The sequence below is a fragment of the Elephas maximus genome, chromosome 18 (genome assembly GCF_024166365.1).
Source record: "Elephas maximus indicus isolate mEleMax1 chromosome 18, mEleMax1 primary haplotype, whole genome shotgun sequence".
Lineage (NCBI taxonomy): Eukaryota > Metazoa > Chordata > Mammalia > Proboscidea > Elephantidae > Elephas > Elephas maximus.
The window spans coordinates 69490489-69514903 of NC_064836.1; the positions used below are offsets into that span (position 1 = coordinate 69490489).

The window sequence follows — 24415 nt, forward strand, 5'->3', positions numbered from 1 at the left end:
TGGGTATTAAATTCGTATAAAAAGATGGATAAAATTAGAAACCTAGTAACAATTAAAAATCACATTACTCTGGAGAAAAAAATTAAATGCTAAGTAATAGCTATCCAAGTAACTCAAACAAAAAAACCATACAGGTATCACTGACTTTATGAAGATTCAACTTCCTGTGAAAAATCCATGTAGTCTTTTAAACAAGAAATTTTTACAAAATTACCTTATAAAGCATTTCTAGCAGGCAGGTGACTCACAAGCAAACTGACAGACAACCAGCATTCTTAACATACTTGTCATTGGGCTCCCCTAGATCCCTGATCTCAGGAAGTCCTTTTTCAGAATTCTTGGACTTTTGGCCAACTCTTTTAGGTGACTGTCCAGTACCACAGCTTTAACTATGATCTGAAAACTCACACCTCTATCCAGAGCCTTTTCCTTGAACTTCAGATGCACATATCCACTGCCTATACCATTTCTACCCTATAATGTCTAGTCAAAACCAAACTCACTGCCGTTGATTCCGACTCAAAGCGGCCCTACAGGACAGAGTAGAACTGCCCCCACAGGGTTTTCCCACGGCTATGATCTTTATAAAAGCAGGCTGCCACATCTTTCTCCCACAGAGCAGCTGATGGGTTGAAACTGCTGAACTTTTTGGTTAGCAGCTAAACGCTTAGCCACTATGCCACCAGGGCTTCTTAATGTCTAGTAGGCATGTCAAAACTAACATGGCCCCAGTACAGATCTAAATTTAATAGGATAAAAGGGGAAGAAGAAAAATAGAGTAAGATATCCACTGATAAACAATAAAAATGGATTTTCTTATGTGATTGGTAACTTGTCTGACAAATTCTAAACACGGAATTTCAAAAATATTTTAAGCTGTGGCAGCATCACTTGAATTGTATTGTGGACATTCAGGGGTAATATTTTCAAGGACAATACTTGACCTTGTAAGTAGAAAATTCCAAGGCATGTACAAAAAAACTACCATAACTAGTAAGAGTCTCCATATACTACAAACAATATGAAATGAAACGCCATTTAAAATAGTACCAAAAAGATTAATATACTCAGAGATAAAATTTTAAAAACAAATTCAAAACCAGTACACTAAAAAAATACAAAATACTGCTTAGAAAAATTAAAGAACTAAATAAATTAAGAGATAAACCATGTTCATGGACTGGAAGACTCATTATTGTTAAGATGTCAGTTGTCCCAAATTGACCTATTGGTTAGATGCAATCACTTCCTACAAAAATCTTAGTGCTTTGTTTATAGAAATTGACAAGTTAATCATAAAATTTATAGAGAAATGCAAAGGACCTAGAACTGCCAAAACAATTTGAGTAAAGAAGAAAACTGAAGACTTAGATCACACCTGAGTTTGAAATTACTTAATAAAGCTACAGTAACAATCAAGATAGTATAATATTGTTACATACATGTATAAACATATATAGGAATATATATAAATAAACACAAATATATACATGTATCTCTCAATGGAGCAGGCTAAGGTCCAGAAATAAACCCATGTACACGGTCAACTGATTTTTGACAAAGGTGCCAGGGCTACTTACTCAGTAAGGAAAGGAGAGTCCTTTTCAACTAGACCAACCGGTTATAAGTATGCAAAAAAAAAAAAAAAAAAGAATCTACGACTTTACTTCATAACATACACAAAAATAAGGTCAAGACTGATCGCAGACCTAAAAGTAAGAGCTAAAATTATAAAACTCTTATAAGATAGGAAAAATTTTTGTGGCTTTGGGTTAAAACAGCAAGATTTCTGTGACTCAACACCAAAAGCAAAATCCATTAAAAAAAAAAAAAAAAAGCTGATAATCTGGATTTCACCAAAATTTTGCTCTTCAACAGATACCATTATGAAAATGAAAAGACAAGCCACAGACTGGGAGAAAGCATTTGCAAATAATATTACGGCTATTTTGGGAAAAGTTTAGCAGTTTCTTAAGCTTTTTAAGAAACTGCTAAACTTTTCCCACACGACTCAAAAGCAATGGAGTTAAGGATGCTTCCTACGGGGCTGCAAACAGAAGCGTTTAGTGACGGCAGGACCGTCTCTCCCGGTGAGCGGGAGATCCGTGGTAGCACCTGGGGGAGGGGTCCCACCGGTTAGCAGAAGTCTAGCTGCTCTCTTCCTTTCACAGCTCCAACTACCCTTCCAGTTTCTCTGCCATCATACCACGGGGTGTCTCATCCCCTAACTAAATTAGAAAATACTTCAGTTAGTATTTTGTATTTTGGTATAAATCATCTAGAACTCTTACAGCGCTACTTTTGCCCTCAAATGTTGCTTAAATCTCCGCCATCATCATTTTAAGATAACTATTTGCAGAGACTGACCTATATTTTTCCACCCACCCTCCAAAACAGGTATTTTTCTTTAAATAGCGAAACTATTTATAATTGAGTCACCATTTCCAAAACATAAAAAATAAATTTTTTTTAATTCAGTCAGAATTTTTTAAGATAAGTTACTCCCTAAAATTATTTTTTTCTTCCCACTGAAAAAGTACTGTATTTATTTTAAATGTATTTTATGTTTTAGGCAGATATATCTAAAACTAAGACTCCCCGGTGGCAGAGTGGTTAAGAGTTCAGCTGCTAATCATAAGGTCGGCAGTTTGCATCCACCAAGCACTCCCTGGAAACCCTATAAGGCAGTTATACTCTGTCCTATGGGGTCACTATGAGTATGAATCAACTCAACAGGAATACGTTTACACCTAAAATAGCTACTTCTTCCCCCCTCCCCAAATAATGAGAATAATTTAACCAGAGCCACAATGAAAGCTGTCAGTGAAAGCAAAATCCAGATTCTGAAATGTTCAACACTGTCCATAAGATTTCATACATAAAGCTTTTCTTCCAAGATGTAATTCTCTAAAGCATTATAATTTTCCATTATTAATCAAAAAAAAAAATTTTTTTTTAATCAATCTTAAGCATAAGTGACAATTCTGTCAGAAAGTTAAGAGTGAAGAAACTATTTCAGTTGAGAATAATTTCAGACCTACATTTCAATTAAATAACATATAGAGATAAAAATAGTGTTCTATTCTATGTAACACTGTGTTTGAAACCTTTCTGTTTTTCAAACTCCTCTCTTTAGTATTCTAAGTTCAGTATTTCTGTCTGCAGTCAGATTGATCTTACATAAATTGATGGAAAAAAGCCCTTCAAGTTAATTTTTATCCGTATAAGGCACAGAGAACAACTGTTATGCAGAGAACTATATCCATAATCTTAAAATTGACAGTATTACCCTTTGATCACTACAGAAAACTTTTAGGAAAATATTTAAAGAAAAATAATCTAAAAGGATCTTAAGAAACTGTAATGGGTTGTCTTTGTTATGTAAATGAGACAGAATTAGTGTAGAGTGTGTTTTAAGTCAATCTCTTTTGAGATAGAAAAGAGATTAAGCAGACAAGCAAGTGAAGCAGAGATGGGGGAGGAGAGATGCCAAAGCATGTGGAGATTGCTGAAGAAGAGACAGGGACCTTCCTCCAGAGCCCACAGAGAGGGTGTTCCCATGAGGCCAGCACCCTGAGTTTGGACTTCTAGCCTCCGAAGCTGTGAGAGGATAAATTTCTATTTGTTAAAGCCACCCTCTTATGGTATTTCTGTTACAGCAGCACCAGGTAATTAAAACAGCAATGTACAATTTTAGTGAAATAAAAATCTCAATGCAAAAGCAAAGAACTTATTGATTTATTTAGTATTTAATAAAGAAATACCAAACAAGGCACACACTTGACCTAGGTGCTCAATATAAACTATACGTCTTGCTCATCCTTTTCTTTTTAAAAAATATCTCATATGAAAAAAAGGCACCTTCTATTTCTAAATATTGAATGCAATTTAAATATAACTATCAATATTGTTAACATTCAAGCATACTATCAAAGAACCCTACAACAGCCATTATCTGAATATACAAGAAGAAAGATAATTAAATCCTCAGACTAGTTTCCTGATACTAAGTAACTCAGAAATAACTGGTAAACATAAGAGAAATATTATTCAATACTGTATTATTTACAAATACTAAATATTTAAAAATGGCCTAATATTAAAAACAAGTAATATTTCACGTTATTACAAATACTATTTCAAAGATTGAATATATTATTAGAAGCTAAGTAATTTATTAGTTTGTTGTTAGGTGCTGTCAAGTCAGTTCCGACTCACAGCAACCCCACGTACAACAGAATAAAACACTGCCCGGTCCTGCGCCATCCTCACAGTTGTTGTTATGGTTGAGCCCATTGTTACAGTCACTGTGTCCATCCATCTCATTGGGGGTCTTCCTCTTTTTCGCTGACCTTCTACTTTACCAAGCATGGTGTCCTTCTCCAGGGACTGGTCCCTCCCGATAATATGTCCAAAGTATGTGCGAAGCCCAAATATGTGCAGAGCCACTGTCTATTACATTAAATCTTCAGGCCATTGGGGATAGGTAATGGCAAGAGAAAATATATAAAGAAAATATTTACACGAGCCAGTTGACTTGAAAAAGTGAATAACAGTTTCATCTGGGTTCATCAGCACTAGCTGTTCTTTGCCATTTAAGGATCTATATGTGTGATTTTATTATAAGCCCAAATAAGGTGCTTAGTACAAATACTGTCTTTTCAGACACTTTTAGGTACAAATCGAAAAGATCATTTTTAAAGACTACTTACCATGCCATTCAAAGGGGTTTTTACTCTATAAATGTTCACCATGTGCACTGATACTAGGGAATTCCAAATTATTAGACTGAAAAGGTACTCTAACAAAATAAGTAATTTGACAAAAATACATTCTTGAAGTGAAACAAATCTCTAAGTTGGCTTTTTTTAATCTTTTCAATAGGTAAAGAAACAAAGTATTTTCTATTGGCATTGTAATTTCACTTCGTATTTATTGGCTTATTTGAAGTTACCTTGCCCTCTAAAATATGAATAAAACACAATCTATGGAAGAAACACCCCCCCCCCCAACACACACAACTACTCTTCTGTGAAACTAAAAAGGCAGTGCTAAAGCCTGGGTCATCTTTCAAAAGAGAGACAGAAAACAAGAAATGAACGAAAGGACCGAGTGAAGGGGAGAGAAGAAGGCAGGAAGGAAAGAAAAACAGTAAAGTGCAATACAGTTGACCTTTCCTAGGTGCTTGGGTGAATTCAATCTGTATTATATACGTATCTGTCCTCTGCCTTATTTCCAACCAAGATGACTGGCCTTCTCTCCTCCCCTGGTTCTTCTTTCAGCAAAGTTTCCCCTCCCCCCATTATATAAGTAATGAAGCACTTGGCAAAAAAAAAAAAAAAATGGGGGAAATAAAGGAAAAATAATCCTAATCTAGGCAACGCACTAATTTGTTAATCTCATTTCCCCAGTTTGGCCATTTAGAGGTACTAATAAATCAACATAAAGCATTTAATTGCCAACAACTACCAGTGCCACAGTGGTTAAAGGGATAGACTGTTAAATGAAAGGTCGGGAGTTCTATACCACCATTGGCTCCACCGAAGGAAGACGTGGCAGTCTGCTTCCATAGAGATTTACAGCCTTGGAAACCCTACGGGGTTGCTATGAGTCGGCATCAACTAGATGGCGGTGGGTTTGGCTTTTGGTCTTTTATATAGGCTCTGAGAGAAATCCTGGGTGATGCAAAGGGTTAAGCAATTGACTCCCAGCAAAAGGCTGCTGGTTAAACCCACCCAGCGGTCCTTAGAAGAAAGGCCTGATGATTTACTTCTGAAAGGTCACAGCCTCGAAAACCCTATGGAGCAGTTCTACTCTGTACACATGGGGTCATAAGTTGGAATCTACTCAAAAGCAACTAACAACAACAGGCTGTGATGCTGGCTCTCGAAGACAGCTAAAATCACTAACGGATTCTTATGAATAAACAAAAGAGCTTTCCAGAAAATAGCGTATGGGGAGACAGCCCGAGATGGTGGCTTAGTCACACACACCATTACCCAAAACCCAGTGCCGTCAAGTCGATTCCGACTCATAGCGACCCTATAGGACAGAGTAGAACTGCCCGATAGAGTTCCCACAGAGCGCCTGGCGGATTCGAACTTCTGACCCTTTGGTTTAGCAGTCGTAGCACTTAACCACTACGCCACCAGGGTTTCCACACACACCATTAAGTCCCCCTATAGCAAAGAGCCGAGAAACCAAGTGGAACAGATACAGATAATCTGGGAACCCAGAACAACAAATGGAAGGATGAAGAATTTCACTGAACACTGAAGAGAGGGAGAAACTGAATGAAAACAGTGAACAAGGAGACTTACGGACCATATATGCCCTGCCAGCAGGCCTGGTGCAGTGTGGCCATCTTGAGACAAAGTAAGCAGTGTTCCTGGGTCAGGAGCACAAGAAGGCAACTTCACAAAATCCCCAACAGGAGACAGGGAAACCGTGTAGACAAACCCGGAGCTAAGCAAGGTGAGCAGACTATGAACTGAGCCTAAGGAGAAAAAGTGCAGAAAGGCAGGCAAGAGCCCTAGGGATCCAAGCGATCATAGAGCAGGGATGGAGCTAGAAAACGGGGACAAAACTACTCACCAGCAGCAGTCCCTGATCATTTGGGCAGTGGCACTCGAGGAGTGGAGGCTACCTGGAGTGATGGCTAGAGACTCTCCAACCAACGAGACTCTGGACAGTCCCCCCTCTCATATTTGGTTGGAACCAGGTGCTGACTGTTGACTACACTCTGGGCAGTACCCTGGTACCCATGCCAGAGACTGGGGGTACATGCTCCCCCCTCCCCCCTTCACCTTCCAGGTGACCAGCAACATGCTCCCCTCACCCTTGCCCAATGATCCGCAGTGCATGCTCCCATGCCATCAAACCGGCGACTGAAGGTTTGTGCCCACCCCGCCCACCTCCATGCCACCCCACTCACTCATCAATTCATGGTGCGCCGCCCCACACCATTGGGACCTGTGGCCAGAGGCTCGTGCCTGCGCCACTCACCCCTGCCTGGTGATGGGTGACATGCACTCCCACCACCAGATCTGTGACTGGAGGTGCAAGACCTCCCCTCCTGCACCTACCTGGCGACCAGCAGTGCGAACTCCAATGTCACCCACTTTTCAGCAACCGGTGACTTGTGCACCCTCATCCCAATTACCCAGCAACTGGCAGTGCACACACAGCCTAACACAGTGACCAGCGAGAACACTCCCTGCACCCTCACCCAGACACTAGCTGGACAGACACATCACCTCATCAGCAACACCAGCCACATCCTGACAGGTGCCATCTGGACCTCTGCCAAAAGACAAGCACGAGATCCTAGTGCCCTCATGCAACCTCCACCAGGCTACGATGTTGTACACCCCACACCCAGACAGGTCCTGCAAGCCATCTACACATGCACCGAAACCCCGTGATACCCAACCCTTAATGAGATGCAAATTTGTGCACAGACAGCAGGCTTATTCCATCCTTTTGGGCAGCTCTCCCTCATAGCTGATATGAGGGTGCCCTGCCCTGACCTCCAGAGAACATACCAACTGCCAGCACCAACCTGGAAGGACCTCACGGTCCCACAGGTCTGAGAGGGACCCTGACCACCCAACACTTGTCACCCAATATCAGGGAAAGAACCTGCTCTCTCACCTCCAGGACATATGAGCCTAACCACAGAGGACTCATACATGGGTGTCACTCACCATACCCACTAGCTAGCGGGAATCACGCCCAGCCAAGAGACACCACCAAAGTGACACATAGACCAGAGCCACAAAACAATTAAAATAATACAAAGGAAGAAAGATATTCTAAGGACAAAAAGAAGAACCAAAGCTTCTGATACATTAAAACAAAACAAAAAAAACAGCCAACGTACACAAAATCAATAGATATATAAATGAATTAACACTTTAATGCCTCAGAGACAACAGACAATAACAAATCATGTGAAGAAACAGGATAAGATGGATGAAATAAGTGGTCAAAATGAGGCAGAAAACCTTCCTGAGGAAGAAATGGTAATAGAACTACCTGATACAGAATTCAAAAGGCATACATAGGGTCCTCAAAGAGATCAAGGAAAACACAGACAAAACCCTAGAAGAATTTAGGAAAACAATACAAGAACAAAATGATAAATTAAATAGACAATTAGAAATCACACAAAAAGAGCAACTACAAATCCAGAAGATTAACAATATCAGAAATAGATAGCTCAGTGGAAGGACACAGAAGAAGAACTGAATGAACAGAAGAAAGGAGCAAAATAGAAGACAAATTCCTTGATAATAATTTGTTTGAGGAGCAATCAGAAAAAAGAATTAAAAAAAAAAAAATGATGAAAGCCTAAGAGTTACATGGGACACTACACATAATAGGAATAATTCACACATACTAGGAATAATTTATGTGTAACAGTAATTCCGGAACATGAAGAGAAAAATTTTTTAAAAAGTACAGAGAGAATTTTTGAAGACTTACTGGCAGAAAACTTCCCTAATATCATGAAAGAAAAGGTTTCTATCCAAGAAGCTCAACAAATCCCATACAGGATAGATCCCAAAAGAAAGTCACCAAGACATATAATCAAATTATCCAAAACCAAAGACAAAGAATTCTAACAGCAGCTCCTGAAAAATGAAATATCACTTAAAAGGGGTAGCAGTAAGACTAACTACTGATTTCTTGGCAGAAAACATGCAGTTAAGAAAGCAATGGGATGGCATATAAAACACTATGAAAGAACTGCTAACCAAGAATCACATATCCAGCAAAATTGTCCTTCAAGTATAATAGCAAAACTAGGACATTCTCAAATAAACAGAAATTAAGGGAATTTGTAAAAACCACACCAACCTTACAAGAAAATATTAAAGGGAGCCCTTCGGAAAGAGAACCTATGACATCAGAGTTTAAGACATGTGACAGCATCTCCCAGATACTATCCCAGATAAAGAATGATCAAAAGTAAAATAAAGCCATCAAACTGAAGACAGGGAAACAGAGATGTCAATCTGTAAATGATGACAACTTCAAATCAAAAAGCAGGAATAAACATACTTACAGAACTTACATATGGAGAGGAAGTCAAAGCAATATCAAGATATAACAGACTGTTTTCAACAGGAAGATGAAGGTAAATTTCAGAGTAAACAGAAAGAAAATTAATAAATCTACTCACCAAAATGGAGCCCTGGTGGCACAGTGGTTAAGAGCTTGAATGCTAACGAAAAGGTCAGCAGTTTGAATCCACCAGCCACTCCTTGGAAACACTATGGGACAGTCCTATTCTGTCCTATAGAGTCGCTATGAGTCGGAATCAACTTAACGGCAACGGGTTTGGTTTGTGGTTTTTAGTCACCAAAATGAAGAAAAAATAAACTCAGTAAATACAAAATCAACAACGAATGATACAAAAAGAAATTCCAGGAAAAAAACTCTCAGCAACGAAAATTAAACAGAACAAAGAAATCATTAACACCACACACACACACACACACACACACAAAGTATAACAAAATGGCAGCAGTAAATTCGCGTCTACTGATAATCACACTGAACGTAAATGGTTTAATTACACCAGTCAAGAGGCAGAGAGTGGCAGAATGGATTAAAAAACATAACCCATCAAGATGTTGCATAAAGGAGATGCACTTTAGACACAGAAATATAAATAGGTTAAAAATCAAAGAATGAAAAAATATATAAATATCAATTAGTAACCAAAAGAGAACACGGTTGGCAAAAATAATCTCTGAAAACATACACTTTAAGTCAAAGTCCATTGTAAGAGACAAAGAAGGGCACTATATAACGATTAAAGGCTCAGCTCACCAAGAGGACATACCTGTGGCCATCAGGTCCACGCAGACTCACAGCAACCCTACAGGACAGAGAAGGGCTGCCCCATACAGCTTCCAAGGGGTACCTGGTGTATTTGAACTGCTGACCTTTTGGTTAGGAGCCAAAGCTCTTAACCACTACACTACCAGGGTTGCCAAAAGGGCATAACCATAATAAATATTTACACACCCAATGGCAGAGGTCCAAAGTACATAAAACGAACTCTATCAGAACTGAAAAAAAGAAAAAATTTCTACAATAATAATAATAGAAATCCTATAATAAAATAATAGTAATATAAAGCATTGGTGAAAAACAAGGCTCCAGGATTGATGAAATACAAATTGAGATGTTTCAACAAACGGATGCAGTGCTGGAAGTGCTCTCTCGTCTATGCCAAGAAATCTGGAAGACAGCTACCTGGCCAGTTGACTGGAACAGATCCATATCTGTACGCATCCCAAAGAAAGGTGATTCAACAGAATGTGGAAATTACTGAACAATATCATTAATATCACACACACGTAAAATTTGCTGAAGATCATTCAAAAGCGGTTGCAGCAGTACATCGAAAGGGAACTGCCGGGAATTCAGCTGGATTCAGAAGAGGACTCGAAACAAGGGAAATCGTTGCTGATGTCAGATGGATCCTGGGTGAAATTAGAGAATACCAGAGAGAGATTTACCTGTGTTTTGCTGACTGTGCAAAAGCATCCAACTATGTGAATCATAACAAATTACGGATAACATTGTGAAGAATGGGAATTTCAAAACACTTAATTTTGTTCATGAGGAACTTGTGCTTAGACCAAGAAGCAGTTGCAAGAATAGAACAAGGCGATACTGCATGGTTCAAAGTCAGGAAAGGTGTGTGTCAGGGTTGGCTCATTTCACCATACTCATTCAACGTGTATGCTGAGCAAATAGTCCAAGAAGCTGGACTATATGAACAAGAATGGAGCAATCAGGATTGGGGAAGACTCACTGACAACCTGCGATAAGCAGATGACACAACTTTGCTTGCTGGAAGTGAAGAGAGCTTGAAGCACTTACTGATGAAGATCAGAGACCACAGCCTTCCGTATGTATATATTCAGTATACCTCAATACAAAGAAAACAAAAATCCTCAAAACTGGACCAATTAGCAACATCATGATAAATAAAGAAAAAGTTTAAACTGTCAAGGATTTCATTTTACTTGGATCCACAATCAACACCCATGGAAGCAGGAGCCCAGAAATCAAAGACACATTGTATTGGGCAAATCTGATGTAAAAAAATCTCTTTAAAAGTATGAAAAAGCAAAGATGTCACTTTATGGACTAAGGTGCACCTGACCCAAGCCATGGTGTTTTCAATTGCCTCATATGCATGGGAAACCTGGACAATGAATAAGGAAGACAGAAAGAGATTTGATGCCTTTGAATTATGGTATTAGTGAAGAATATTGACTATATCATGGGCTGCGAGAAGAATGAACAAATCTATCTTGGAAGAAGCACAGCCAGAATGCTCCACTTCATCTCATGTACTCTGTACATGTTTTCAAGAGGTACCAGTCCCTGGATTGGAGGGCCAGTGAAAAAGAATAGGCCTTCAACCACATGGACTGACACAGTGACTGCAAAAATGGGCTCAAGCATAACAACAATTGTGAGGATGGCGCAGGACTGGGCAGTGTCTTGTTCTGTTGTACACAGGGTCACTATGAGTCAGAACTGATTCGATGTACCTAACAACAACAACATATTATAGTAGGAGACTTTAGCACACCATTTTCAATGCTAAACAGAACTAGAAAGAAACTCAAAAAATACAGAGAAGATCTAAATAACACAATCAACCAATTTGACCTCACAGAGCACGCCACCCAGTAGCAGCGCAGTACACCTTCTTCTCCAAGGCACATGGGTCATTCTCCAGAACAGACCATATTTTAGACCACAAAGCAAGCCTCATTTCAAAAATATTGAAATAATATAAGGCATGTTCTCTGATGATAATACTATAAAATTAAAAATCAGTAACAGAAAGGACAAGGAAAAAAATCAAGTACCTGGAAACTCAAAAAAAAAAACCTTATTTTAAAACTACTGGGTAAGAGAAGAAATTGAATATGAAATTTAAAAAAATTCTTAGAATCAAATAAGAATCGAAACACAACATACCAAAAGCTTTGTAATACGGCAAAAGCAGTGCTCAGGGGAGAATTTATAGCAATAAATGCACACATCTACAAAGAAAAAAAGGCCAAAATCAACAGCTTAACCCAACAGCAAACAGGAGAAAGGAAATAATAAAGATCAGAGCAGAAATACATGAAATAGAAAACAGAAAAATAATTCAAAGTATTAACAAGACTAGAAGTCAGCTCTTTGAGAGGATCAATAAAATTGACAAACCACTGGCCAAAGTGACAAAGGAAAAAAATGAGAAAATGCAAATAACCAAAATAAGAAATGAGATGGATGATATTACAACAGAATCGACTTACATAAAAGGATTATAATAGAATATTATGAAGAACTGTACTCTAACAAATTTGAAAACCCAGAAGAAATGGACAAATTTCAAGAAACACACTATCTACATAAACTAACACAAATAAAGGTAGAAAATGTGAACAGACCCATAACAAAAGAAGACAATGAAGAGGTCATTAAAAAAAAAAAAACTCCCAACAAAAAGAAGCCCAGGCCCAGGAGGCTTCACTGGAGAATTCTACCAAACATTCAGAGAACAGTTGACACCAATTCTACTCAAATTACTTTAGAACACAGAATAGGAAGGATTACTCCTTACCTCATTCTGTGAAGCCAGCATAACCCTGATACCAAAGCCAGGCAAAGATGCCACTAAAAAGAAAATTACAGACCAATATCCCTCATGAATACAGTCACAAAAATTCTAGCCGAAGCAGCATATCAAAAAAAAAAAAAAAAATAGTGCATCATGATCAAGTGAGATTCATTATCAGGGTTGCAAGGACGGTTCAACATTGGAAAATCAATCAACATAATTCACCACATAAATAAAACAAAGGAAAAGAATCACACCATCACCTCAAACAACACAGAAAAGGCATTTGATAAAATCCAACACTCTTTCCTGATAAAACCTCTCAAGAGAATAGGAATAGAAGGGAAATTCTCCAACATAATTAAGGGCATGCATGCAAAACCAACAGCCACGTCATTCCCAACACAGAAGGATTGAGAGCGATCCCCTTGAGAACAGGAATGAGACAAAGGTGCTCTTTCTCACCATCCTTATTCAATACTGTGCTGGAAGTCTCAGCTGGGACAATAAGGCAAGAAATGCAAATAAAAGGTGGGCAAATCTGCTGCAAAAGACCTCTTTAAAGTGTTGAAAAGCGAAGATCGTCATTTTGAGGACTAAAGTGTGCCTGACCCAAACCCACTGCCTTCGAGTGGGGTCCAACTCACAGCGACCCTATAGGACAGAGCAGAACTGCCCTTATAGGCTTTCCGAGCAGTGCCTGGTGTTCAAACTGCTGACTTTTTGGTTAATGGCTGTAGCACTTAACCATTGTACCACCAGGGCGCCACAGCGTCCAAATCAGGGGACCCGATTTTTGGCATAGTCTATCCAACAAAACTTCAGTTGCATAAACAACAGTAGATAAATTAAATAGCTGGGATCTCCTAAAAATTAAATACCTGTGCCCATCAAAAGACTCTACCAAGAGAATAAAAAGAGAACCTACAGACTGGGAAAAAAAAATTTAGCAATGACATAGCGGGTAAAAGGTCTAATCTCTAAAATATGTAGGAAAATTCAACAACTCAACAACAAAAAGACAAACAATCCATTCAAAAAATGGACAAAGGACATGAACAGTCACGTCACCAAAGAGGACATTCAGGAGGCCAACAAATAACTTGAAAAGATCCTCACAATTATTAGCCATTAGAGAGATGCAAATCAAAACTACAACAAGATACCATCTTACCCTGCAAAAATGGCAATGATCAAAAAAACAAAACAAAAAAAATGCTGGTGAGGCTGTTGGGGGATTGGAACTCTTACACATTGCTGGTTGGATTGTAAAATGGTACAACCACTATGGAAAATGATATGTCGCTTCCTAAAAAATCTAGAAATAGAAATATTTTATGATCTAACAATCCCATACCTATGTGTATATCCTAAAGATATGAATAGTGACACAAATAGACATATGCACACCTATGTTCACTGCAGCATTATTCATAATAGTAAAAAGATGGAAACAACCTAAATGCCCATCAACAGACGAATGGATAAACAAATTGTGGTACACACATACAATGGAATACTATGCAGCTAGAAAGAACAATGAGGAGTCTGAGGAACATCTTGTAACATAGATGAATCTGCAGGATATAATGCTGAGTGAAATAAGTCAATCACAAAAAGACAAATACTGCATAGCCCCACTACTATAAAAAGTCAAGACTAGATATACATACAGAAAGCAAAGTTCTTTGATGGTTACCAGGGATGGAAGGAAGAGGAATGGACAATCACTTTCTAGATGGCAGTCACTTGTTACTTTTGGTGATGGGAAAAGCAATCCGAAACATGGGTGAAGTCAGCACAACCTGACGAATATAAATAAAGACACTAAGAAGTACATGAAAAAAAGGGACAATTTTTATAAATATACCATTTTGCAACAAAAGTGAAAACAAGCAAAAACAAAAGTGAAAACAAGCAAAAAAAAATGGTTACATAAATGTGTAAAGAAAAGCATATGTGAGTAAATGTATGTGCACGTATTCGTCTATCTGTAGGCATATGTACATACACGTTTGTGTGAGCTGCATATATATTCACATATATAACAACTCACATGGGGGCACAGTTATGGAGGCTTCCGAGACATCCAAACAACTTGCAGGACTGGCTTACTGGGTTAAAAGGCTTGGGACTATAGTCTCGGGGGACAACTTAATTGGCATAACATAGTTTACAAAGATAATGTTTTACATCCTAGTTTAGTGAGTAGCATCCAGGTCTTAAAAGCTTGCGAGCGCCCATCTAAGATATAACTATTGGTCTTTACTCACATGGAGCAAAAGAGAATGAAGGAAATCGAAGGCTCAAAGAAAAACCAGTCCACGGGACTAATAGCCTAGAAGACCCAAAGCCTCTTCTAACCTGAGGCCAGAAGAGCTAGATGGTGCCCAACTACCACTACCAACCATTCTGACCAGGGACACAAGAGAAGGTGTTGGAGCCAAAACCAAAACCAAACTCGTCATCGAGTCAATTCTGACTCACATCGATTGTATAGGACAGAGTAGAACTGCCTCATAGGGTTTCCAAGGAGTGGATGGTGGATTTGAACTGCCAACCTTTTGATCAGCAACCGAGTTCTTAACCACTGTACCACCATGGGAGAAAAATGTAAAACAAAACTCAAATTCCTAAAAAAGGCCAGACCTACTGGACCAATAGAGACTAGAGGCGCCCGGAGAATACTGCCCTAAGATACCCTTTGAACTTGGAAGTGAAGCTATTTCTGCACGTCACATTTCAGCCAAATAATAGATCGGCATATAAAATAAACAATATCAACCATGATTAATGTACTTCCTTGAACAATGAACAACATTTACGGAAAAGCAAAGATGAGAAGGCAAGAAGGGGAAGTCAAAGTTCGATCAACAGAAAGGGAAGGAACAGAATGGAAACAGAATGCTGAGGTGTTGTAAAAACTGTAACCAATGGCATGAAACAATTTGTATAAAAATTGTTAAAGGGGAACCTCATTTGTTGTGTAAACTTTCACCTAAAGCACAATAAAACATTATTAAAATAAAAAATAGTGTATGGGTACAGGTAGAAATTTACAAATCAAGTATTGCAATTACCATGAAACCCATGAAACACTGGTTTAGAGTCTAAAAGAATCCATGCTCCAGGCAAATAACAATGTTTTAAAAAATCATTAGCTATCAGGGAAATGCAAATCAAAACCACCATGAGATACCACTTCACAGCCACTAGGATGGCTAGAATCAAAAAGATAACATGCATTGGCAAAGATGTGGAGAAACTGTAACTCTCACACACTGCTGGCGGGACTGTAAAATGGTGCAGCCGATTTAGAAAGCAGGCTGGCCTTCCTCAAAAGGTTTAAAATAGGATTACTATAAACCAGTTGCAGTCGAGTTGATTCTGACTCACAGCGACTCTATAGGGCAGAGTAGAAATGGTGGTTCGAACTGTCCACTTTTTTGGTTAGCAGTCAAAGGCTTAACCACTGTATCACTGGGAGACCCAGTAATTTCATTCCTCGATACACACTTTTTTTTTTTAGTCAAAGGCTTAACCACTGTATCACTGGGAGACCCAGTAATTTCATTCCTCGATACACACCCAAGAAGAATGAACACTAATGTCCACTGAAAAACTTGTATGTGAATGCTCACAGCAGCATTACTCATAATAGCCCAAGAGTGCAAAGAACCCAAAGGTCCATCAACTGACAAATGGATAAATAAAATATGGTAGGTATGTCCTTGCAAGGGAATATTATTTGTCCATAAAAAGCAATGAAGTACCAATAGATGCTACAATAGGGATGAACCTTGAAAACATGTTAAGCGGAAGAATCCAGGCACAAATGACCAGATATTGTATAATTCCATTTATATGAAAAGCCAAAAATAGGTAAATCTATAGACCAGAAAATAGGTCAGTGGTTGTCTGTGGCTGAGAGTGGCGGGTAGGGATGATGGGGAGTGGCTGATAACGGGTATGGAGTTTCTTAGCAGGGTGATGAAAACGTTTTCAAATTAGATCATGATCATCTGTGAATCGACTAAAAACCACTGAACTGTATGGTGAATTTCATGGTATATGAATTGTCTCAGTAAAGTCATTAAAAAAAATTCAGGACACGATAAAGAGGTAACTTGCACTTCCTGCTTTTCTAAGGAGCTAGGATCAACACGGCGCCTCATCTGCAAATGTTCTTCAGAAGCTCTGGGATGTCAAGTTGGCAGCCAGAGATCCCTAGGCGTCCCTGAGGAAACCTGAAAGAGGCTCACAGGCTCATGCTCGGTTTCCTGGACACCAGTAACAAGAGTTAAAGGAGGAAAATACAGCCTGTCATTCAACCACGGAAAAAACATGCCCCCATCCAGCAGGAAATCGACCTGCAAGTGAGGAATTCAATGCTCAGTACCCTGCTTCAGGAGAACGGCTGAAACGACCGTAGAAGGGTTCAAGCCTGCCATGGGGAGATGCCAGGCTAACAACTTACCAGCCTGCATCCTGGGGGACCAGGCGTACATGCCTACCAAGAAGGCGATAAACCTGAAAGTACAATACTATCTTCTGGAAACAGAGAAAGGAGTGAGAACCAAGAAGATGGCCTACTCATAGTCGGCTAAAAGAGGAAACACAAGTCTCTCGCCATTTGGGGAAGGAAAGACTGTAACTCTCCACGAGAAGCGATACAACATATAGCTGTGTCAACTGGAGGGGTGGTATGCAGGGTTGTCAATAACACAGGAGACTTGAAGAGTGTCTATCTCAAAGGCAGCCTTATCACCATTTTTGTTTGTTTATAAATAAATGCTTTTAAAAATCTATAACTTTTATAAAAACTATAACCCTTAGGAAAAAAATCTATAACCTTTACAAACAACTAGGGTCACATAACAATGTGTATATGTTTTTGGATGAGAAACTGATCTGAATTGTAAACTTTTACTTAGAACATAATACAAAATCTATTAACTTAAAAAAAATTTAGAAAACAATAATCATTTTTACGGAATTTCATAAGAGCCCTGGTGGCACAATGGTTAAAACATTCAGATGCTAACCAAAAGGTCAGTGGTTCAAATCCAACAGCTACTTCACAGGAGAAAGATGTGGCAGTCTGCTCCGGTAGAGATTTACAGCCTTGGAAACCATATGGGGCAGTTCTACTCTGTCCTGTAGGATTGCTATGAGTTGGAATCCACTCAACAGCAATGGGTTATAGGATTTCCATTACATGGAAATAACCACTATATGTCACTCATGGGGGAACCTCTCTGTGCTGAGCTCCTTTTAGCTGTAAAATGAGAATAACAGTATTTACCTAACGGGACTGCAGTCATCACTCAATGAATACACACACATACATACACATAAAGTGCTCAGAACAGGGTTAGACACCACCCACTGCCCACTGCCAGAGAGTCGATTCCAATTCATAGCGACCCTATGGGACAGAGTAGGACTGCCCCACAGAGTTTCTAAGGAGCACCTGGCGGATTCAAACCGCCGACCTCTTGGTTAACAGCCATAGCATTTAACCACTATGCCACCAGGGTTTCCAACACACAGTAGCGCTCATTATCTGATCATTCATCCACTCATACACACCCTCTCTCTGACTTGACATATAAACTACTAAACTGCTTAGAAAGGCTGCACCAATTTACCCTCTCCTGGCAGTAACCAAAAAAAAAAAAAAACCTGTTGCCGTCGAATCGATTCTGACTCATAGCGACCCTATAGGCCAGAGTAGAACTACCCCATAGAGTTTCCAAGGAGCACCCAGTGGATTTAAACTGCTGACCTTTTGGTTAGCAGCTGTAGCACTTAACCACTACGCCAGCAGGGCTGTCTCCCCCGCCCTCCCCAAGCAGTACTGGAGACACAAGAAGCCAGTAACTTGTTTTCTTAATTAGTGAAGTTGAACTTTTCTAAAGTGTGTTAACCTCCAAAATTCCCTCTGATATGGAATCTTCTTATGTCTTCTGAGTATTTCCTTCCCAGGACCTCCTGTTTTTTGTTTTGTTTTTTAAACTACTTGTATGTTACATATGAGGAGCCCTGGTGGCATGGTGATTAAGCACTTGGTTGCTAACCGAAAGGTCTGTGGTTCTAACCCACCAGCCGCTCTTCAGGAGAAAGACATGGCAATCTGCTTCTGTAAAGATTACAGCCTTGGAAACCCCATGGGGCAGTTCTACTCTGTCCTATAGGGTCGCTATGAGCCGGAACCAAGTCGACGGGCGACGGGTTTGGTTTTGGTTTTTTTGGATGTTACACATACGGCAAAGGGAGACCTCCTTGGATGATCCTGGGTTAATCAGGTGATCCTTTTAATTAAGACAGAGAGCTTTCTCCTATTTGTCCCCCCCCCGCCCCCCCCCCCCAAAAAAAGGAAATCGGAGAGACACTCGTTGCCCTGGGAGAATGCAAACACCGGTGTTGTGAAATGCCTATCAGGGCCACTGCAGGTAGCCTCTAGGAATGAACTAAGAGCAGTCCCAGGACAACAGTTAGTGGGAAAATGGGGCCCTCAGTCTTACAACAGCAAGGAAATGAATTCTGTCAACAATCAGTGAGCTCAGAAGAGAATCCTGAGTCTCAGAAGAGAATCCTGATTCTCTGACGAGAACCATAGTCAGTGCTGACACCTTGATTTCAGCCTGGTGAGACCTAGAGCAGAGAAGCCAACCGTGCTATGCCCAGATATCTGGTCTACAGAAAATGTGAGACAATAAATTTGTGTTGTTTTAAACTGCTAAGTTTGTGGTGGTCTGTTATGAAGCAACAGAAAACTAATACAACCAGAAATTTAGTGTATAATAAAAACACCCCATTTCTGGAAAATCGAATCTGATGTAAGTACAGAGCAGAAGTTGGAAACTATGGTTTAGGGCCTGCATCTACCCATAGATGCATTTTACCTGGCCCCTTGGCCCATACAGTTTAAGCTATATTCTATTTCAAAAATGTCTGAATTAGTGGCCATAATTTAAAAAATTTGGAAAGTTGACATAAATCCTGAATTTCTGGCTTCTCTTGAAAATCGTAAGATAATGAAAAATAGGCCAGTTTCCCATATGGTTCTAGGTAAGAAGTGGTTGGCTTCTTTAAAGGAGAAAGTCACACTTCAGTTTGCCACAAGCTCCACCACTCCCTAATGTCTCCAATTCTGAAAGTCAGTTACCATTCATCATCATGGTCACGCTCTTATTTTGTTTATGCTCAGTCCATTTCACTCATTTGTTTTACCTGTCTGGCCCCTGTTGACAGGGAGTTTGTAATCACTTATATAGAGCTCAGAGGCCTTAAAGTTATCATGCTTCTTCTCATGTCCCTATCAACCATAAATTTTTGCTAGATGAACAGCAATAAACTCTGGAAGATGTTAAATGGAAATACCGCATCTTTATGCAAATACCGCGTACCTTCTACGTTTGTTTGCAAACCTCGCCTTCTCCCCATGAGGTAGTTACATGATGATATAAAAAAAATTAGCATAGTGTGTTTACAAAAATACTTTGTGGGGGAAGGGCACAATTGGCAAACAAACGTAGAAACTGAGCATTATTTGCATAAAAAATGGTATTCTGTATTTTAAAGAGATGAGAGATCTGTCATTCAGATAAACAAGAAGTAATTTTAGTACTGTCATGAAATTGAAGAAACCTAATTTATGTTCTCAACTCAATGAAAGATCATTCCGCCTGTCGAGACATGAGCCATGGAACAATGCTTCTCTTAGAAATTTGTAACTTAACAAAGATAGGGTAGTGGTGGGGAGCTGGGTGCTGGAGTAAAAGCATACTGACTCTGTCCACCGCCAATAAATAGAGGTGGAGGTTGATTAGAAAGCATCGCTTTTAATTCATGCACACAAAAAATTAAGAGCAGTTTTTTAGAACCTAAGTACAGGAGCACTTCCGATCTCAAAAACAAAGCATGGAATTCTCAAAGGAATTTACACGCTGAACATACATTATGGAGCCCCTGGATATTCAGGCACTGAGCTAAACAGTTGCTGGGAATACAGTGATGAAGCAGACAGGCACAGTGTTGCCCTTAGGAAGCATGGTGTCATGCGACAGGGAAAAATCGTAACTGAAATGTCTAACGTACAGAATAGGCCATTATAGCGGCGGAAAAACTTCAGAGTAGATGCTTATCATAAAATAACCCACCAAAACCCACTGCCGTCGAGTCGATTCCGACTCATAGCGACCCTGTAGGACAGGGTGGAACTGCACCATAGAGTTTCCAAGGAGCGCCTGGTGGATGTGAACTGCTGACCTCTTGGTTAGCAGCTGTAGCTCTTAACCACTACGCCACCAGGGTTTCCAGCATAAAATAACATCCAGCAATACAGTTTCTTTAGAAAGTCAGGTTTTGAGGCTCATTGCCTTGTGCTTGGTGGGCCAGAGTGAGCTGCAGTTGTAAAATTTAACCTCCTGACTTGGAATGATTCAGCGCTCTCTTTCTGAATGACTAACATGTCTTTTCAGAATGATTAACAGGATGTCCATAGCAGGCTATTATAAAAGCCGTAAACTGGGTATATGGTGAATGTACCGTGATTTACTCACCCATGCCCTTACTGCTGGAAACTTAGATTGCTTCCAACTGCTCTCTATAGTGAATAATGTTTCATAAACATCGTCCTAACACAGCTTCTATCTTCTGAAACATTTCCTCAGGGGTCATTTTCTTTAACAGCATTAGGAGGTCAATTAAAATGAACATTCTCATGATTTTTAATACTTCCAGACTACCACCCAAGTGAGCTATACCAAGTCATGTATCCTAAATTTTTAAAAAGAACCAGTTTCACCATATCCATGCCAAGCCCCATCCCCATCCACTGCCATCGAGTCAGTTCTGACTCCTAGCCACCCTACAGGATAAAGCACAACTGCCCCATCGGGTTTCCCAGGCTGTAAATCTTTACAGAAGCAGACTGCTACAGGTTCTCTCACGGCGCGGCCGATGGGCTCCAACTGCCGACCTTCGGTTAGCAGCCAAGTGCTTTAACCACTGTACCACAAGGGCTCCTTCACACCAAGACAAAACATTACAAATTTTATATTTTTTTACTAATCGAAACATCAGGGAGGGAAAGTACTTAAGTTTTAAAAATTTACGTTTCTTTGGTATAATAAGCATAGTTCCCTTCTCCAATACCCTTTTTCAGGATAGCAGCTTGAACAAAATAGTACGTAAGCTCTTATCACTGTCCATGATGGTGACCAAAGAGTCTTGAATTAAAAATATTAAATAACATTCATATGGAGCAAAATACCTACAAAGTAATACAAACCCTTCCCATCAAATCTTTCTGAGTGGCCTTTCCTTCTCTCTGTCATAAGTGAAACTTCTTTTTTAATTGAGACTTATCTTCTGGAAAACCAGAAAATTTTCCGGGTAGAAGACAGCTTCATATTTTGCTCATATTTCTTAATAAAACCTCTTGAAAAGGTGGTGATTCAAGGTTCTGGCTCTTATTAACTTGACAGCTTCTTTCAGGACAGCTGGCAAGGTCTCGGATGCCAAGTATGCTGATGTAAAAAGCAATGAGTCACAACAGTACGTGTAGACTTCAGCAAAACAGTAAAACCAGATGTGTTGCCAAGCATCACAGGTGTGCCATACATAGCATACTAAGATCTTCCTTCCAAAGCTTTTGTGGAAAAAATAAACTTTTCACCATTTAGGAGATGCCAAAGGCTTTTAATACTTTCTATAACAGCTCACAAACAGGAATTCGTTGATGGTAGCTGGATCACGTAGTATAGAGAGTTTCAACAAGCTGCATGCTGATGAGAAGTAGGACAACTGTCAATTTCTCACTGACCTGCCTCAAAACATTCAGAGGAAACATTTTGGAGCAATGACATCATTCAACAGAGACAAAACTTCAATATTCTTTCTCTGTTCTGGCCACAAACCAGCCCGACCATTCCTGCTCAACCATTCCAAGACACAAAGATTCACCAAGGTCTATCAAATTGTGTGTGTTAAATTTTCATAATGAACAGGTTTCAGAGACTCCTTCAGCCTTCCCGGCTTCATGTTTTAATAACTAAGACCTTATCTCGCATCAAACTTTGGCTCTTGCATCCCATCACACAAGATACCTATCATCATTAAGATTAGGTAAAAAAATTAATTTTTTTTTTTACGTTTGTTTAATTCCTACCTAAGGAAAATTACTCTAAATGTAAAATGTTAACAATGATGATCATACTGTAATATCCTTTACTTCATTTAATGAAACAATAATTTTATATAAAATAATTATTTTACACAAAGATAAGTTTAAAACAAACAAGAAGAAATCTGAAGAACAAAAATCTAGTTTGTTTTTACCCAGTTCACAGATCCCTAAGACATATCGACAGAATTCATGGTGTCTAAGCATCACTTATGTGTTACAAGTTAATGAAAGACCCATTAGGCCGGAGACAGACGATCAAGATGTCCAGGGCACAGCCAGAAAATACAGAAAAAATCCACTGGTAGATGACAGCACTGACTATACGGGAGAATATAAAGGAGTACACAGGACCTGAGTGCAGCAATTTGGAAAGGAAACTCTTCAGTGAGAGAAAGGAATTAAAACTAATAGAGAGGCATACCTTAGAAACTGCAAGGTGAAAAAAAAAATAAGTAACATGGAAATTTAGAATTCTGCAAAGCAATAAAGAAAAAAAAAAGGACACACACACACACACAAACCCCAAACAGTAAAGATACCATACTTCACTGCACTGACAGGAGAACCATCACAAACTGCAACACTTGGAAAGTGCCGCTAATCGCCAGCCTTGTCCACAGAAATTCAGGAGTGTAATAGTCATCTGTTTTTAAAAAAGTATACAAAATACTCAAAATATGAGAATCCCAACCATTCAGTTTATGACCCACCTCCCCCCAACAAAAAAAACAAAAAACAGCAGCGCAGAAGAAAATTGTAGCACAACGCTCCAAACATAATGAAATATCCAAAAATAAGCATTTGGGAATATGCTAAAATACTTTAAATCAGAAATTCAAAAACTAAGAGTAGAAAAGGACAAAAAAGCAGAAAGAAATGAAATGAGAGTTGGTATATTTCAGAAACGAAACACAAGTAAAACACAAGATCACATCAGAAATGAAGACCCCATTACAAGGTCCCCAAGGAGTAATAAATCCTAATGAAAACGCAATAGGGAAAGCTGAAGAAAAAGATGAAAATGATCAAGAGAATGAAAAAGAAAGCAGAAAGCAAAAAGGATCGGACAAAGGTTGAACTGAAAGTGAGTGGAATGGCATAGAAGATCCAACTTACGTACAGGTTGCTATGAGTTGGAATCACCTTAACAGTGATGGGTTGAGTGGTCTGAAGGAGCCCTGGTGGTGCAGTGGTTAAAGCACTCAGCTGCTAAGCGAAAGGTCGGTGTTTCCAACCCACCAGCCACTCCGAGGGAGAAAGATGTGACTGTCTGCTTCTGTAAAGATATACCTTTAGCTTCAGAAATCCTATGGGGGCAGTTCTCCTCTGTCCTACAGGGTTACTACGAGTCAGAATCGACTCAACAGCAATGGGTTTGGTTTTATTTTTTTGGTTTAAGGAGTCTGAAAAGAATACGCAGAACAGTAAAACAGAAACAATATTTAAAACTATAATCTAAGAAAATTTTCTGGAATAAAGGCAGACCTGAATTTACAAAACTGGGAATCTACATACTAGGGAAAACTAACCCACAACTATCTCATAAAACTATTAGACTTTAAAAATAAAGA

At 39.3% G+C, this 24415-nt stretch overlaps 1 protein-coding gene across 2 annotated transcripts in view; it reads right to left on the minus strand.

Annotated features, from left to right (window-relative positions):
- The window catches only part of DCBLD2 (discoidin, CUB and LCCL domain containing 2), a 107837-nt gene that overhangs the window by 47172 nt on the left and 36250 nt on the right, over nucleotides 1-24415 (minus strand). The gene's annotated exons all lie outside the window — the stretch shown is intronic.